This window comes from Ornithodoros turicata, chromosome 2, assembly GCF_037126465.1.
Source record: "Ornithodoros turicata isolate Travis chromosome 2, ASM3712646v1, whole genome shotgun sequence".
Taxonomy (NCBI): domain Eukaryota; kingdom Metazoa; phylum Arthropoda; class Arachnida; order Ixodida; family Argasidae; genus Ornithodoros; species Ornithodoros turicata.
This window is the reverse complement of record NC_088202.1, coordinates 102,505,698-102,524,590: the sequence shown is the minus strand read 5'-3', so window position 1 is coordinate 102,524,590 and position 18,893 is coordinate 102,505,698. Positions and strand designations below refer to the sequence as shown.

Sequence of the window (18,893 nt, the reverse complement as noted above, 5' to 3'; positions counted from 1 at the left end):
GTTCCTTGCTCGATTGTTTTGTGGACATCTTGAATCTTGTGTCGAACACAATATTTGAGATGTTCTTAATAGCACATGATGGATCGATATTTTTGTTTGAGCCCCAGCAGCTTAACTGGGAAATTGAAACGGCACAAGCAACTAGGCATATGCAATCGTAGTGTGTGCCTGGTAGTCATTCAGTTTGAGCACTCACGGCCAGGGAAAGCACGCGAGCCTCTCAACATGAGGTTTCCGTTGTGCTGTAGCTGTGCATTTCATAGAGAGATTCGCGTGCTCTCCGGGGCGGCGAGTACTCTGGCGCGCAGCGCTGGTTCGAGAGCAATCCGTGTTTCCCGTGTGAACGATCTGAAACACGAGAATGAACGTGTGCTGTTGCGAAAAAAGTGGCTTTGGTAATGTTAGCATAAACCGGGCGTTATTCGTAAAGCGACATACATTTGCAGGTGTCACGAATGTGACGCGGAACAAACAGAAGAGGTTCTCGTGGAATTAATATTTGTAAATGATACACAAGAAAAAGTACTTCAGCATAGTACTCACGATAAAGCGGTCTCCACAGTATACCCGAGCTGTAATCCCATGACACCCGTCCGGCCGGTCTGAAGCTGCTGATGCTCATTGTAGTGTCGCACTCTCCTAACTTAGACAAATCTTCCAGATCGTACGAACAACGTCTGTGTCGCAGATCACGCTAAGAACATAAGAAGCAAAAATTCAGGCATGCTGAGACGAACGCAATAAGTCAAAACACATCAGGCGATGACGAATTCTGCATCAGCGAGCGAAGCAAGCGACCGTTCAGCAAACGCGTCACTCATCACGGGAGCAGGAACGCGCAAAATACAAATATAACAATTTCAAATTAGCTTTCGTGAACACCAACGAACCTTCAAAAAAAAAAAAAGAAAAAAGAAGAAGAAGAAGGAAAGGATGAAATATGATTTTTTCTACTATAAAGTTACTTTCTGACCGTTCCTATAACTTCTTGCAATCTTCATAGATATTATTGAAAACATGTATCGGTACCGAAACCGAAACTTCCCTCAAACATGTAAACTGGCCCCGCTCAAACTGGCCCCACTTCACTTTCCAGTTGCAACCAGTTGCGACCTTCACGTTTTTATGCGGCCCGGCCCGGTGTCTCAGGGAACGGAGCCCGGCCTAGTATTTCCAGCCTTGACGTGTTTCTAGCGCGTATCAAACAAATCTATAAGTAACTTTATAAGAAGAGAAGACACGGCCACAAACATACAAGACGTTCCGGTTTAACGCAACAGCACGAGAACAAATTAAATCCAGAACGCACGTTTGTGGAGGTAGAGGATGCTGTCGACAAACTCCTCCCAATCCTTACCCTCCTTACCCCTCTCACCAAGCTTTGAGAACGTGTTTTTGAAATATGTGAGGAGTCAGGAACAATGTAGAGTGACTTGCAGAACGTTATAGAGGGTCGAATCATACGCATAATGCAGTGCCCCTTGCTTGTTTTTGCAAATATATGGACAGGAATGACGCAAGCACGTGATCATATGAACTAATAGTCCTTCATTGCATGGAATTAGCTGCGTGACCCAGTCGAGCCTGATTCTCGAAAACATGTTTGTCGGCCCGGGACCGGCCCTGCGTGGAGCACACAGTCAATAACAAGCCCGGCCGCGAGCCGGGTCATGCCCGTGTCGGGCTCTACCACGTAGTGCCCACTTGCCACCGGTTCAGCTTGAACTGGTACCACATAGTGCCTGGTTGCCACCAGCGCACTTGAACCGGCACCAGTTAACTTTCCAGTTGCCACCAGTTTGGTACCAGTTGGTTCCAACTGATCACCAGTTGGTGCAAACTGGCAAAAGGGGTAGGACCCATTTTACGTCGACAGCGCCCTGATTTAGATGTTATGTTTTTACGGAACTAATTTGAATTTTTATTTATATAATGAGGGCATCCCACTCATTCACACGGCGCGCAGCTTGGATGTGTATCGGACAGATACTTGTAAAAAAGAAACTTCGTCGATTGGTGCACCCGTTCGCGAATTATTTAGCCCGGGGATTTAACTGAAACACCCGGTGTATATACCCGCAGCAACTACGAAGCGAATTCTGTTCTAAGTGAATATGCACTGCTGCTCAGAAACGCCGAGTGCCCGTATGTAAATATGTATTCGTTTCGTATTCGTTGCGGTTGCGAAATGACTATTTGCACAGGCCTAGTTTTGAGGCGAAATGCCTTACCACAGAGCAGTGAACGGAGCTCTTTTGTTTAGCGCTACAATACTCAGTTCCAGAGTGTGAGTTCAAGGAGATGCAGAGTATCACGGACACAGCAGCCAGTACAACCTCAATGCAGAAAGCAGTGAAGACATGTACGGCCAACAAAGACATGCGAATACGTATGACCCAAGCAGAGGATGTTGATGACAGGAAACGAGTGTAGCTCCCTTCAGGGCAACATTTTAGAGTATAAATTGGACGGCTTTCCTCGATTGTACAACCATCTGACGGCTGTCTGTTACACTCACGTTCAATTGAATACAGTTTTAAAGCTGCGACGCGATGAAAGCGGTATTATATACAAATACGTCTCTAACGGCTATGAAAGTGCATGAATGTTCAACGAGGCGTAATGGCATTTCTCATCACGCGTCTTCTGACACACGTAGATATTCAGAAACGGCAGCCGCGGCGAGCCATTAGTTCCACGCGATCCAACGCTCACGGCTAATTACGGTGTGCGAGAACACAGCGCTCTCATGGAACATCAACGCAACCTCATAAAGAAAATGGAGCTTACTTTTTTTTATTCACTCATTATGCATTAAGGAGCCTACTAACGGCTGAAGTCTAGCACTAAAAAAATATAGAAATGCAAAGTCCAAGTGTTGTACAAATTGTTAGGCACGAAACGGTGGGAGTGAGAGATGTTGCGAGATGTGCTTTATGGCCTAAAGTGTGGCAGCCAAAATCACAGTCCCGCGGAGCACGAACGTGCGCGCCCGGGTGATGACGATGAGGATAATGATAATTCGTCGTCATATGAAATTGGCCTCGGTGGTCGGTTGGCAACGTGTGCGCCCATGCCAATGCCAATGTTGCAGGTTCGAACGTGACCGAGGACGCCATCCACCTGATTGCACGGTCTAACATCTCTATAAGCCCATAATGAAGAAGAAGAAGATGCCATAGAGCCCGCCAGTGCGCTTTCAGTGCAATCTAAAAAAAAAAAACCTGTGGTGGGCAAACCACGGGCCGACTACAGTGGCGTCGCTCATGATCGTAGTTGTTTCGCGACGTAAAGCAACGGATTATCTATTAGCACACATAAAACATGCACGCCATAAAACATGGATGGATTGGGTTGGATTAGATTAGGTTAAAAACATTATGTAGCAGGCTACTCTAGGTCACTTGAACCGCTACAGGGTGGTTAACCGCGCACAGCAGGGGTACGATAAAACATAGCAAAAGATGATTGAGACGTTTTATAACACTAGACAACTTTAGCACATTACTCAGTCGTAAGATGACCCTTGTGCAAGATAATGTACTTACTGTACATGTACAATGTAATGGGCATGTAATGTGTCATGTACAAGGTAATGATGGCGATGTCATCCTTATAGTCTAGGAAAAGGTGAGCGTCCAAACCTGCTAAACGGTGACATTTAGTCTCGATGAAGATAACGGGTGTTGGTGGTGGTGGGGGTCGGGTGATGTAGGGGGAAAGGTGCGGTCAGCCTGCTCTGGAGTGGAGGCTCGCGGAGCACACAGGAGAGGGAGAAGATGGGAGGGTTAAAGAGGGAGGGGAGAGATGATGGTGCCACAGGAGAGGGAGCGGTGTGCTAACCCTCTTGCTCTGGGATTTGGGTGGTCCAAGGGAACTACCCACCACAGAAATCTCTCAGTATTCTTCCGAGCATCACTCAGTAGTCTTTGGGATGGTCCGTGTACCACGGTAACCACCAGGATTATATGCGAAGTTACCCCATCAGGATAACGGGTGAATGCGTACAAGACGAGCGTCAAATATTGAGTGTTCGCTGTTGGGTGTGTTAATCAGCACCACTTTGGTCAGGCAAATTCTAAACCACAGTAATGAACACTAAAGTTAGGAGGTTTTGATAAACGAAGCGATCTGTTGTGTATTCTGTTGAGACCTGAAGACGTTGAAGTAGATCATATCGATGAGGGCGATGACATACACGAAGTACGGCATTGTTCATGTAGACCTGTCCTAAGAGCGTCGAGAAGACAAAAAAAAAAGCTTCTGTTGAAGATATCGGCGGCTCCCGACATCAATCTGCTTTAAAGAAGCCTAATATATCGATTTCTGAACTTCAGATAAAGCTGCACTCCACTGGAAACAATTTATGCACCATCGGTTGAGCATTCTGTTTCTCATTGTAATCCTAGAGCAAATTAATTATTCATCGCTTAGTGTTATGGCGCACAGTAACAACTGTCGAAACGCCAGCTATAACAACTAGTTAGCAACCATTCGCTGAGCTCTATAGTGAGTCATAATATGAAAATTGTCTGACGAAAGGGTAACCCATCAATCATGCAGTCGAGTACGCCCACTTCTGCTAAATTAAACTATACTTCTCGCTCACGATGTCAGTTGCTCCGCACATGGGTGTGTCCGCATATCCCCGACGTTAGCCAGCGCTGCTGCTTCAGAAAAGTACTGGACGCAACGAGCGAGATATTAACTGGGACGTCCAACTGGACAGTTATCGTGCGCAAGACAAAACGCAGAACGTCACATGGAGAAAGAAAGCCATAAACCGCGTGTGAGTAAGAAGGGGATACTGAAAAAATAATCAGGTAGGAGAATTTCCTTAAGTATCGATTGATCCAAAAGTAGGGTCGGTCCACGCCCAGATTGGTTGTTGCGAGAGGCCATCAATTTCGAGGAGAAACTTTCTTGTCGGGGAGGAATTTTGGTCTTAACTGGACAGGTGGACGACTTCTGCAAAGTCTCAGAGACGGTAAATGATGATTGTGTAGAAAAAGGATTAACTGTGCGGGACTCTCGTCTTTGCTTTTGCCTCGAATTCGTTTTTTGTCTAGCAGTGACAGCAAACTAAAGGCCGCGCCTGGTGAGTTTTTCTTGCGTAAAATTTGAGTTTTCACGCCCACGCGCTAGGAGAAGATGCGTCGCACAAAATTTCATATTTCACGCAGCAGTCAGTTCACGAGCCTCCATAGCATCCAATCACGGCGCAGCAAGTCACCTCTGGTTCCGGTCCAGCATCCTACTTCCTTTTTAGCAATGGCCACTCTTACGAAAAAGCTGCAGAAGGACATCTCCAAGTACAACAACATTCGCTCGTGAGAGGCCATTTTACCAAATGCAAATCAATGAGGCTTGTGCAGTGACGTCATGTTTGGTCACGTGACATTGGAAAACATATTGCCGTACTGAAGTCACAGTAGGAGGGCATTCCGTGTGTTGTTGCGTTATGCGTGCAATTACGAGAGAAAATTGTAAAAAGACACGCTACTGCCTCATTCGGCAGCAGAAAGACGCCTGTGACGCATCCCCATGTTTTCCCATGTGACGTGGGTCCAAGGCGCGCAAAGGCTGCGCGTGACGTCACGTGCACAAGCCTCATTACAAAGCGAACGCACACAAAAACAACCATTTCAGGACGGAACAGGAAGGAGAGGAGAATGTTCATGCCCAAGAATTAGGGACAAAACGTAAAGCAGGCTTCACCTAAAACAGTACCCATAGAGCCTGTGTATTCTGGAACGAAAAGCGCGTGCTACATATTCTGCTGGCAGCGCTTTGCATTCGTTCTCTAATGGCATCTTGCCTCTGCCAGGACAAAACCTTTCAGCAATTTTTTGGGAATGAATAGTGGCATCTTCAAGGTTCCATTCGGGTTCCAAATTTTGAACCTGTAAAGGAGCCTTCCAACGCCTCACGAGAACGTTGCGGCGAAGCCTACGTTCAAGGCCACGCGCAACCACAGGTTTGGGAAATGGCTCGGCGCAGAAGAGACTACAAGAGAAGACAAACAAGAAATAACAATACGGAGAGCAAATATTTGTGTGTAACATGGTAAGGGTATAGGATACAAAAAACTACAAACTTGACAGCTGTTAGGATAACTAACATCGTTGAGGTTGTTATAAAGAGCAAACGTGTGTACATTATGGCTGTTACGAAGTCTGTTGGTATCGGCTAAACTGTGAGCAATCAAACAAAGCATAAAATAAAGGTGTGGTCGGAGTGAAGGGCACAACAACAACAATAAATGATGACGATGAGATGGGGTGTTTCACCGCGGAGGTGCGTACCCTACACCACTTCCCGTGGAACGTTATGTGACGATGATGAAGGAAGAATGCAAATACAAGAAATAACTAAAATGAACGGCAGGAAATAGACCAACGACAGCTTAAGACGACATGTACTACTTTGCACAGGAAAATGTGATATCTGAGGTTGTACGATGTGCTAAGGTTGTCCAACCAAGTTTATCGAGGATAGGTTCATAATTATAGACACCAATGTGTCGGTCATAGAGAGTGTACAATGACTCCACGGGTTTCGATGCTGTCATTGGGTCAATCTTTGAAAATTAGTGAAGCTAATTAAGTATACCATTTTAGTTAGCCATCGAACACTGATGCGACCGGCTAGGAAAGATATCCGAGAGGCTTCGTTTTCGTTTCCTCTTTCTCGCTCTCTCCTTTTTTCTTTTTTTTTTGGGGGGGGGGAGGGGGGAGGGAGCTTATTAATACCTGAAGACAATTTATGATACAGCTATAGGATGTCACGCTTCCTCACGAACGCAGGAGCCTCTCTAGCGAGGAAGACGCAATTGTAAAAGGCGGTCACTTGGCCCATTTGTATTATAACGCATTACTCTGCTCTCTTTTGATCACAATAATGCTCGTTGCCTTGTCAATGTCATCTGCATTTTTAGATACTGTAGATTTGTCGTTCACCTCGAAACTACAACAAGAAAAAGTTAAGAGATCACGATTTTCTGTTGTTTGAGTTTGATTTGCGACTTTCTGGCGACTTTCTGTTGCTGTCATCTCTCAAAACGTATCTATCAAAATCCATCAAATAAGCGCAATTTCAGACAACAACAACAACAAAAAAAGGAAAATATTGTTCTGCGTTCCTGTCTTTTATTTTCCATACTTAATGCAGCTAACGCCGTAGTGGATCAAATTTATCCCTATTGCAGCCTAATGCCGCGTGTTTTTCGACAGCCGTACTCTTGGCTTTTCTTTTCGTCTGTGGAGAGGGTGCTAGCAGGTGTGCTGCCTTATCAGCGTTCGTCTGAAGATTTACAATCTTGATCCAGCCGTACATGCTCGCGCTTTCAGCAGTACTGCTTGGGACTGTGTTGTTCGCTATCGCGTCTTTTTTCATTCGTACATCTTTGTTTCTGTAGGTGTGAAGAAAAGTTTATTGACTGGTTGATAAGCAACTGCGTGCACCACGTAAAAGTCAGTCGTGTAGCACCGATTGCACCGATGAAGCACGATGAACATTTGATTTACACATCAGAGTCTTCATGTTGGGAAAAACTTCGCATGGCTGCATATGCGATCACAATGTCCTCCTTTTAACGTTGAAGCCAAAATAAACGGGGGCACTTCAAACCACCTGACTCAAACTGTGACGCAACATTTGCGTCAGCTGGATTGGGTCGTCTGGATCTTTGGACGTCTTTCCCGATTTCCGTTCTTAGCTCACCTCGCGTCATAGAGTCCACATCTAACACGCGTGACACGCGCTGTTCCAGTTCGAGTTCGACACTTAAACGTGGCCTCTCTCCTGTTGTCTCTTGGATGCCAACTTCTTCCCAGTACGTGACGTCACGTTTCTGATATCTCCTAGCCTGTAGCGCTGATGAATTTTCTTCTATCCTTTAACATATATTTTAGCCCATCCCATGTTGCGTCCCATTTGTTTGTTCGCCGATGATGTAGGTTCTCTAAGGCACAGTTTTTCTTTTCTAGTCCTTGGTAGAAAACCATCCTCGTCAGCGCTGCTGCATGTGGCTCATCGCGGCGTGATGCGAAAAAAAACATGTATATACGGGGTCACGCTCTCCTGTCCGTACCCCTTGCGTTTGGTTGCCAGATCTAGAAACACAGTTAGGACGTTTAACATCTCCTGACGCAGATCTTTTCCTGCAGTATCTTGCTCAAATTCTTTTACCACACCTCTGAAAAGATCCCATAACTGTGCTCGATCATCTCTGGTGTCCGAGGAGAGGACTAGGGTCACAAGGCGTGGTAGATTCTCAAGAAGTTGGTGATGATGATGATGATTGGAGTTTTAATGGCGCATCGACAACAAAGATCATTCTCAAGAAGTAAATCGACATTCTTTCCTGTTAATGATGTGAATTTAGCAACTTCCGTTTTTCTGTCAGTGAGCAGTATGACGTTCGCACAAGATCCCTTTATAATGTCCACCAGTTTTCTCACGGATGTGTAATATATTCCTTGCATATTCTCATACAGATTATGGATTACCGTTCTAGCAATTATTCGTTCTACGGCGTACAGGCAGTCTGAAGACATATAGGAAAGCCCATCTGTTCGTACTCCCGCCGCAGACTCCCAGAATACTTAGCCGCAGAGCTATACGGGCACAAAAGCTCTTGCATACAAGAACAATAGCAAGAACGAGCGCAGAGCGAATAAGCTTTGGCAACGTCCTAGCATACTACCTACTCAAGACAAGACCGCAGTGCTATCAGCTCCAGTAGATATCTTGATGAACAAGGAATGATTTCATTGGATGAAGTATGGAAGGAAAAAGAAAAATCACTAAAATCAAACAAAACAATAAGTCAGTCGTTACTTTTGTGCACGGGTTTCGTTGATAGCTGCTGTAATCGCCCTCGCCTTTCTGTCTGTCACGTGGTTAACGCGGAAGCCGTGATGAAGTGGGCAACTCTACAAGATACAGATAAAATAATAATTCCGCGCTTGATGCCCCGGTACAAGTACATCATGAGCTGTGCAGCAGGGAAACAGAGAGAGAGAGAGAAACTTCAGTAGTTGCGTGGCATCGGCGAGTCCCGCAAAAGAAGCTGATTTATCGCGCTCAAAGAATTTGTACTCTGAAGATGGACTGTTGTTCTGCTGTGAGACCTACAGACTAGTTTATTTATTTACCCTCGCGGCCATGAGGCAATACAAACGGGAGGTTAACATTTGGTAGAATAATGTTAACAAAGCAGCATACAAGACTTACAACCGCATGAAAAAATTGCGGAGATACGTGGAGGTCAATAAACAAGTACATGACACATTTTGGTCAACTGGAGCAATGACAACACGTCTCCCCCTCTTCGTCCCTTCAACGAGCAAAGTGCCGCCAGTCACCCCCCCCCCCCCCCCCAAGCGGTCGCATAAACATTTCTTAAATCGTTTGGCATCGGTAATGGAATGCATATAAGCTCTTGGATTAACGATCCTCTTAGGTATTATTATGATAATCAATTTTGTGAAACAAACACCCACAAGTTATTATTCGGCGAGTGGAAAGCAGACGCAGATTGAAGTTATGGTAACATGAAAAACTCAGTGCGGCATCCCCCATTGTTCTCCATACAAACCCCGCTTCATTGTCCCTGATGTTTTGCTCATGAAGACACGAATAGTCGAGCGGCTTCTTTAAAACCTGCTCTTGGAAATGCAGGACGTATACACTGCTAATAAGTGCGCCACCCGAAAGGAAAAGACACGTCCGTGAGAAAGCTGGTGGACATTATAAAGGGATCTGGTGCGAATGTCAGACTGCTCACTGACAGCAAAACGGAAGTTGCTAAATTCGCATCATTAACAGGAAAGAATGTCGATTTACTTCTTGAGAATCTACCACGCCTTGTGTCCTCTCCTCGGACACCAGAGATGAACGAGCACAGTTGTTATGGGATCTTTTCAGAGGTGTGGTAAAATAATTTGAGCAAGATACTGCAGGGAAAGATCTGCGTCAGGGGACATTAAACGTCCTAACTATGTTTCTGGGTCTGGGAAACAAATGCAATGGGTATGGACAGGAGAGCCCGTGACCCCGTATATACATGTTTTTTCGCATCACGCCGCGATGAACCACATGCAGCAGCGCTGACTAGGATGGCTTTCTAGCCAAGGACTAGAAAAGAAAAATTGCGCCTTAGAGAACCTACATCATCGGCGAACAAAACAAAAGGGACGCAGCATGGGATGGGCTAAAATATGTTAAAGGACAGAAGAAAATTCATCTGCGCTACAGGCTAGGAGATATCAGAAACGTGACGTCACGTACTCCGAAGAAGGTGGCATCCAAGAGGAAAGAGGCCCGGTTTAAGTGTGGAACTCGAACTCGAACAGCGCGTGTAACGCATGTTAGATGTGGACTCTATGACGCGAGGTGAGCCAAGAACGGAGATCGGGAACGACGTCCAAAGACCCAGATGACGGCAAGCTGAGGCAAATGTTGCGTCACAGTTTGAGTAACGTGGTTTGAAGTGCCCCCGTTTATTTTGGCTTCAAAGCTAAAGGAGGACATTATGATCGCATATGCAGCCATGCGAAGTTTTTCCCAACATGAAGAGGACACTAACTCTGATGTGTAAATCAAATGTTAATCGTGCTTCATTCGTATTTATGCGACTCATACGTAGTAGCAATCGATGCTACACAACTGACTTTTACGTGGTGCACGCAGTTGCTTATCAACCAGTCAATAAACTTTTCTTCACACCTACAGAAACAAAGATGTACGAATGAAAAAAGACGCGATAGCGAACAACACAGTCCCAAGCAGTAATGCTGAAAGCGCGAGCATGTACGGCTGGATCAAGATTGTAAATCTTCAGAAGAACGCTGATAAGACAGCACACCTGCTAGCACCCTCTCCACAGAAGAAAAAAAAAAAGCCAGGAGTACGGCTGTCGAAAAACACGCGGCATTAGGCTGCAATCGGGATAGATTTGATCCACTACGGCGTTAGCGGTATTAGGTATGGAAAATAAAAGACAGGAACGCAGAAACGATATTTTCCTTTTTTTCGTTGTCTGAAATTCTGCTTATTTTGATGGATTTTGATAGATACATTTTGAGAGATGACAGCAACAGAAAGACGCCAGAAAATCTCAAATCAAACTCAAACTCAAACAACAGAAAATCGTGATCTCTTAACTGTATTTGTTGTAGTTTCGAGGTGAACGGCAAATCTACAGTATCTAAAAAATGCAGATGACATTGACAAGGCAACGAGCATTATTGTGATCAAAAGAGAGCAGAGTAATGCGTTATAATACAAATGGGCCAAGTGACCGCCTTTTACACTTGCGTTTTCCTCGCTAGAGAGGCTCCTGCGTTCGCGAGGAAGCGTGACATCCGATAGCTGTATCATAAATTGTCTTCAGGTATTAATAAGCCTCCTCCCCCCCCCCAAAAAAAAAAGAAAAAGGAAAAAGGAGAGAGCGAGAAAGAAGAAACGAAAACTAAGCCTCTCAGATATCTTTCCTAGCCGGTCGCATCAGTGTTCGATGGCTAACTAAAATGGTATACTTAATTAGCTTCACTAATTTTCAAAGATTGACCCAATGACAGCATCGAAGCCCTTGGAGTCATTGTACATTCTCTATGACCGACACGTTGGTGTCTATAATTATGAACCTATCCTCAATAAACTTGGTTTGACAACCTTAGCACATCGTAGAACCTCAGATATCACATTTTCCTGTGCAAAGTAGTACTCCGTTCGTGCTCCGTTCGTGCATAATTGTTGTCAGTCTCTAACATTTTCTAGCTGACTGCTCTTATGCAGGTACCCATATACACTCTATGCATTTAACTCGTGTTCCCCGCGGACCCCTAACGATCACTTCACAGCAGGATGCATAGCTTTCATTCCCGTATCTATAGGGTGTCTATTAGAACGTAAATGTTATAGGTTGTATGAAATAGCCTAGTGTACGTGTGCATGCGTGCACGGCGTTGTAGGCAAGCTTATTCCTACCGCAATAGGGCCAGTAAATCAAGACTACCTACACGAGACACATGCCACGAATGTGAGGGACAATATTAAAAAAGAAGGAAAAACGGAGGGCTGCAGTCTAGACACCGTAAGCTAACGGAGAAGCATTGATCGACACTCCCCTTCCCTCAGTCGACTTCAAGTTTACGAAAGAATGCCGGCAAACAGTAATTTGGTCTGAAGTGTAAGAGCGTATTTTAGCGAAGCGGCTCCATAATGCCTTTCTCGTCGATATTGTGTGTTGTTTGCCTGGCGTTCGATCACAGCAACCATTGTTTCGCTTCCTGCGCTGTGGTAAGGTATGTGTGTCTTTTAATATAGGCTCCCGAAGTTTTCTACAAAACGAAAGAGGCCTCGCACTGCAAACCTCAATTCGTAATTAAAGTTTGGTGTTGTTTTCTTTATTTGCGCGGCGAAGTGCGGCATACACAGTTGTATTTATAGCGGCGTAGGAAAAAAAAAAGAGTGAGGAAGGAGCCTATATATAACAGAAAAGGCGACGCACTTTGGTATACTTAATTGATTCCATTCGGTTTCATTTCCTATACGTTCATTGGCCTTATTTAGTTTTATTCCCGTGGGCTATACGAGTCTTCGGTTATTGAAACTGCTAAATCGAGGGAAGTAGAAGTATTGCATACGCGGTACACGCGAGCTTTCCTAGAACTTCTGGGACAGTCAACATCAGGGTTGCGGAGTTGCCACTCCGGGGTCGGAATGATTCCGTAATCATTCCAGATTTATCAGAGCCGGAGCCGGTATTTATCAGAGCCGGAATGGAATTGGAATGGAATGGCGGAAACTGTCCTAGGAACGGAATGGAATGAGGCAATTTTTTCGCAGGTGGAATGGAATTGGAATGGACTGGTCTGGGTGCCACACGGTCAAGGGCGAAATGACCTTGTCTTATTGCTTTTTCCGTGATGGGTAATGTCCATCTCCTCTATAGCACTGCTGGGCTACCCAGCACGGCTGCCGGTCCCTTTGTAGTGGCACGGCATTCCAAGAAAGATGAGGGATGCCAAGTGCGCACGCTCCACTCGCACCCAAGCTTCGCTCCACCGCCATTAAACCATTCTCATGCCAACCGACAGCACCTCTGCGGCAAGGAACTTTCTGCGGCGCTTTCGGCAAGGAACAGTTTATTCGGCAGTGCGCCACTTTCGCCACTTTTTGGAGGGACGGCGTTTTGTTATCTGGACATACCATAAGCTCCTCGTCGGAGCCTTCACGTCCGCCGGTCAAAATTATTCCCCCCGCGAGATTCGTCATCTTGCGTACATCGTGGAATTTTCTACGGACGTAAGCCACGTGAAGGGTTCCGCCAACGTTGCCGCCGATGCACTCAGCCGCGTCTACGCTGTACCCGGCCAGCCCGTCCTCAGCATCGGCAACCTGGGAGCCGCACAAAAGTCGGACGACCAGCTCTGCCAACTCCGCGCGTCCTCGCGCACGTCCCTCAAGCTCGCTGACATTCTCCTGCCCGGTTCAGGCGTTCCCATCCTCTGCGACACGTCAGGCTCGTCACCCCGCCCTGTCGTCCCTTCTACTCTCCGCCGCGCAGTTTTTGACAGCGTCCACTGCCTCGCCCATCCCGGAGTTCGCACCATCATCCAGTTGTTTACTGACCGTTTCGTCTGGCCAGGGGTGCGGCAGGACATCCGCCGCTGGGTGGGCGCCTGCACGCCTTGCCAGATCAGCAAGTGCCACCGCCACACCATCTCACCGCTTGGCCAGTTCGCCCCACCAACAAGCCGTTTCTCGAAGGTCCATATTGACATAGTTGGGCCCCTGCCTCTCTCTGACCATCATCGCTACCTTCTAACATGCGTCGGCAGATTCACCAGATGGCCTGAAGCAGCACCCATGCAGGACAGCACAGCTGAAACTGTCGCAGCGACTTTTCTCCAGACGTGGATCGCCCGATTCGGCGTGCCAGAAGAAATCGTCACCGACCGGGGCCCGCAATTTGAAAGTCGACTTTTCACAGCCTTCACCTCTCTTCTCGGCACGAAACGTTTGCGCACGACTGCTTACCATCCGGCGTGTAACGGCCTGGTAGAAGGATTCCATCGGCACGTTAAGCAGGCACTTACGGCCCATTTGGACGGTTCCCGCTGGACCGAGCACCTGCCATTGGTGCTCCTCGGAATCAGAGCTGCCGTGAAGCACGACCTCGGCTGCACGTCAGCAGAGCTTGTGTACGGCGCGTCCATCCGGCTTCCTGCCGACATTTTCGACCACCGGCCATCTTCGCAACCGTCGCCCCTAGCCCCTTCAGACTACGCCCAACGCTTGAAGGCTGCTCTCTCCCGTCTGCGCCCAACACCTACGAGAGCTGTTTCCTCCTCTTCCCCGTACATCGCCCAGGACCTCACCAGCTCCTCCCACGTATTCCTGCGCACCGACTCTACCCGGCGCTCTCTCCAGCCCCCACAAGGTCATCCGCCAGGGGTGCAAAAGCCTTTGCTATCGACATCAACGGTCGCGAGGTAGTCTTGTCAATCGACCGGCTCAAACCCGCTTACGTGGAAGCAACCAGCTCTGCCTTTTGTGATCCCACCCTCCTTCCACCAGACGTCCCCTTGAGCCGGAGCGTAGGCTGCCCAAGACCCAAGACAGTCACCTGGGCCAACTCTAGGAGACCCGCCGCTTCCTTCACTTGTTCATCCTTCACGCTTCACCCATCCCGAAGGTGGGGGGGGGGGGGAGTAGCTGTAGTGGCACGGCATTCAAAGAAAGATGAGGGATGCCAAGTGCCCACGCTCCACTCGCACCCAAGCTTCGCTCCACCGCTATTAAACCATTCTCATGCCAACCGTCAGCCTGTGTTGTTGTCCCTTCATTATCTCTCGTCGCGACAACCCACACCTTTTCTTTTATTGATGGAATTAAAGGAATGGAATGGGGTTGCCGAGCCATTCCAGGAGTAGGAATTGGCCATACCTTTTCATTCCGAGGAATTATCACGAATCTCCATTCCTCGGAATGGAACTGGAATGGAATGGGTGATCCCATTCCGCAACCCTGGTCAACATGCTTCTCACAGCGGCAATGGAGGACGTCAGTGGAGTCGCGACCTGAACGATCTTTGCCGTGGAAGTCACTTTAATATGCGACGCCAGGCGGGACATTTTGAATCTAGACATCCTGTAAAATCTGCTCGGCCGACCCGCATTATAACTGTAAACTCCACGCTCTCTCCGATAGAGGTTACACGTAAAAACACATCTTATTATGCATCGTAGCCTCGCGCACACGATCCCAGGAAAGAACTTGAACCTCGTATAACAGGGAAAGTGGGGTGCAGTATGTTGATTGCACTGTGATCTTAACTTTCTTCATGTGAGTTTACATACCCAATATACGCTCTTTCACGTCCTGCAGACATGTAGTTCACAACGGGAGTTTACCCTTCTCGTTACCAGACCACAAGAGATGCTGACGTCTGTCTGTAGCAAGAAGTTCGCGCACAGTTCTATGATTGATTGTTGCCAATAGTGCGCGTGTAGAAACCAAAACAGACGACCCTTTCTTTTTTTCTTACTAAATATATCCCCCCCCCCCCACACACAGACACACGCCACAGATGTTGATTATACCAATAGGACCGTGAAGACGCGTGTGCCGCATGGACGCAATATGTGGACTGGATTTGTCTGATGCTGCATAACAAGATAAGGCGTTCACGTCGCCTTGGAAAATGGGAGTGTGATAAATACACCCAGCGGGATGATTCACGCTTAAAACAGCCACATCCTTGAACGTCCATTCAAGCAATGTCACGGTGAGTATAAATATATCGACCGAGCTCGAGCAAGTGAAGAGCAGCAACATCCACGTCACGTCCAGCTGCAGGTGAGGCATTTCGGTGAAATATCTAGTGGATTCTCGAGCCTGATGGCCTTATTTCTAACCGGAAACGTACGGCCCTCAAATGGCATGACATGGTTTGGAATGCCCAAAATTGGAGGTTGTCTACGGAAGTTAGGCTGAGATTGTCCCATCTCTCCGCGAATAGTATCGCGCTCACCTCTTCATAAAGGGCGCACATGTACTGGGGTAGCAGATTTGAAGCTGCGTTGGCAGTATTACGGTAGAATATGGAAAAAGGATGCAGGCTAGATGGTGTGAACTTGGCGAAGGTAGCATCTCCTCGACTCTGAGGAATTACGGGACGATGAAGGTAAGAAGGAAGTGAGCAGGACGGACTCAAACGCCAGAAATGATGTTTTATTTGAGCCAGGCTGGGTTGGTACAAATAAAATGTCATCGTTGGGTTTCGAGTCCGTCCTGTCCACTTCTTTCGTGTCGCCAGGTTACCACTTCGTCTTGTCTGCCTGCAGAGCCTCGTTCGCCCCCCCCCCCCTCCCCAGTACTCCATATCCTGGTCCTAATAAAATGTCATTGCTGGTTTGCGTTATAGGGCCAGCCACCGTGTTGGTCTGTCCGTAGCTTTAGAAGACCACGTGACAGTGCCACCGCCACATGCACACCCGGCTGTGTTTGCGGTACGCCGGAACCAGGCCGCAGTAACAATGCAAAAAAATTAAAGGATTTTACGAAAGGTTACAAGACTTTCAATAAAAAATCAATAGCGTTCCGAAGAGAGTTTCGTCGAAAAAATATCGCCAACGCTGGCGCTATGAAAATTTAAACGCGTTTAGCACAAAGGGCTCAAAGATGCAGCCAATTTCTGAGTCAGTGCTGTTCATTTCATACCTGTCTACCTTTTACACATTGTTTACCTTTGTATCATATTTAACTCCCAGTGTTCCGTGTGTTGGTTCAAATAAACGAAGCCAACTCAAACAACGCCAACGAATAAACTTTGCAAACAAAGTGCAGTTTTCCGTCGACACTTCCTGCGTGGCTGCTTTAAAGGGATTGTAGCATCTGGGAACATACGTATGAGATCGATACGGTAATATTTCGCACAGCTTCGCAACCTACTTGGCCAAATTTATCTTCCGAAAACAGCTTGCATGTCAAATAAACGAAGTTTAAAGATTCGCACTACCTCTGCAGCTAAGGAAGTACCAGCGATAGTAACATCACGATGACATTAAAAGGATTTAAAAGTTGGGCGGATTGGTCACACATCTTAAAGCCGATAAAAATCGACATCACCTTGTACCCAGCTCTGGGGTTATGATTTTATCCCGGTTTTAAAGTAGCACAGAAGTCATTGTTAACACCCCGTTTTCTTTCTATAAAACTGATAAGTAGGCCAGTAAAATACACCATGAGAAGTAATTCACCCCACAAAATCACAATGGACCATTTCTATGTACTACGTGTCGCCCCTGGCGTAAGGAATGCAAAACGCCGTATTTTAACCTGGAATGAGCGAGGGGCGTTTTTCGGACTGGCACGCCGAGGGTGAAAGTAGCAAAAGAAGATTGCGGAAAGAATGCGGAGAAAATGAAAGCGTATTGTGCTGATTAGAGTACAAAGCGTCGTCAAGTGTCGGCCTCGAACTTCCGCGCAAACTTGATACAGACTACCTACCCCAAACTGACATGGCAGCCGACTGCAGGTGGCTGAGCATGTGCATATGCTTACTCGGAAAAGGTCCATGACCGCAGAAATTGAATTTAAAATTCAGGGTTTCGTCTGCTAGTCAGCTGTTCATGTCTCTGAATAAGCACTGCGCACAGGGAAACTCCCGAAATAATATCTTCCATGCCCACGGTCACCCTTTCAATAGACCTCTACCTGTTTGTAAACTAATGACGTCATAGTGTTCGACAGCGCCACTAATTTGGTAGAGTTGAACTACGTTCAAAGCTAGTGGCGTACAAGAACGGGCCCGAAAGCCACGGTCTTGAGGGGATTACGATGGTCTCTGAAAGGGACGCGACCTTCGGCCCTAGTTTTCTTTCAATAGACCACTTTACTGTTTACAAACAATCGGCGCCATCTGCGCATGCGCGGGGTTGGTGTGGGCAAAACACACTGAACGCAGCGTGCGAATGCTTTCCGCAAGTGCGACATCAGCCGTGTTGCCACTGCTACACTGCTATCGATTATCTCCTTCCACAATACCAGAATAATTTAGAGCTCTGAAGGAATGAGACAAGCGTTGCTACAAGACGAAGTTGTTTATGAACGGTATACAACATGACGATCCCTTTGCGCTGCCTTCGACACAGATCGACACCGCTGCGCTGCACATCGACAAGCGGACAGCCCAGCCACAGAACATGCCGCCGATCACAATCTCATTGTAGTTAATCTAATATTTTCGCCCAGCCGGTTCACTGCTGATACTGTGCAAGCGAACAAGTAGCCGAAAGCACACAGTTACTTCACCTTATAGGAGAGCTGTTTGATCGGGGCGTTTCTGAAAACATCGCTGATTCGCTACCGTGCACAGATTCATGTTAGCGTCCTTTATTACAACATGTATTGCATTATCGTGTAACATGTATTACATAACAAAATGTACCGTGAGGGAATCTCACAAAGGCGATGTCAGGGAATCTCTCCGTTTAAGTAATCAAAACGGTGCAAACGCACAAAAACGATTTCTCCGTTCTGCGTTTCGCAGAAACTAACGAAAAGTCATTTCGCCACCCTTTCCTCATCGGGTTGTGTACCCGAAGGATACACGGCTTTGCGGCATGCCCACTTTGCATGAAAACTATCACTCAAATTGATTGCTGTATTGCCCACACCAAGCAGACGATCTGCTGACTCCAGCGCCACCACAAGAGTGTGACGTCAGGCGCGCAAACTGGTCTATAGGAGGCAGCGAACAAATGCCCATTCGTGGAACCCAGCCCTCCCTTTCCGATCTGTTTCCGTTTCAGTCTGTCTACCAACGTCATGATTACATTTCTCGGGTAGAGGTTTATTCCTAATCTCCCCTGCGGGAA

The 18,893-nt window shown here is 47.0% G+C and overlaps 1 protein-coding gene across 1 annotated transcript in view; it reads right to left on the bottom strand.

Annotated features, from left to right (window-relative positions):
• The window catches only part of LOC135385862 (uncharacterized), a 170,533-nt gene that overhangs the window by 90,496 nt on the left and 61,144 nt on the right, over positions 1–18,893 (bottom strand). The gene's annotated exons all lie outside the window — the stretch shown is intronic.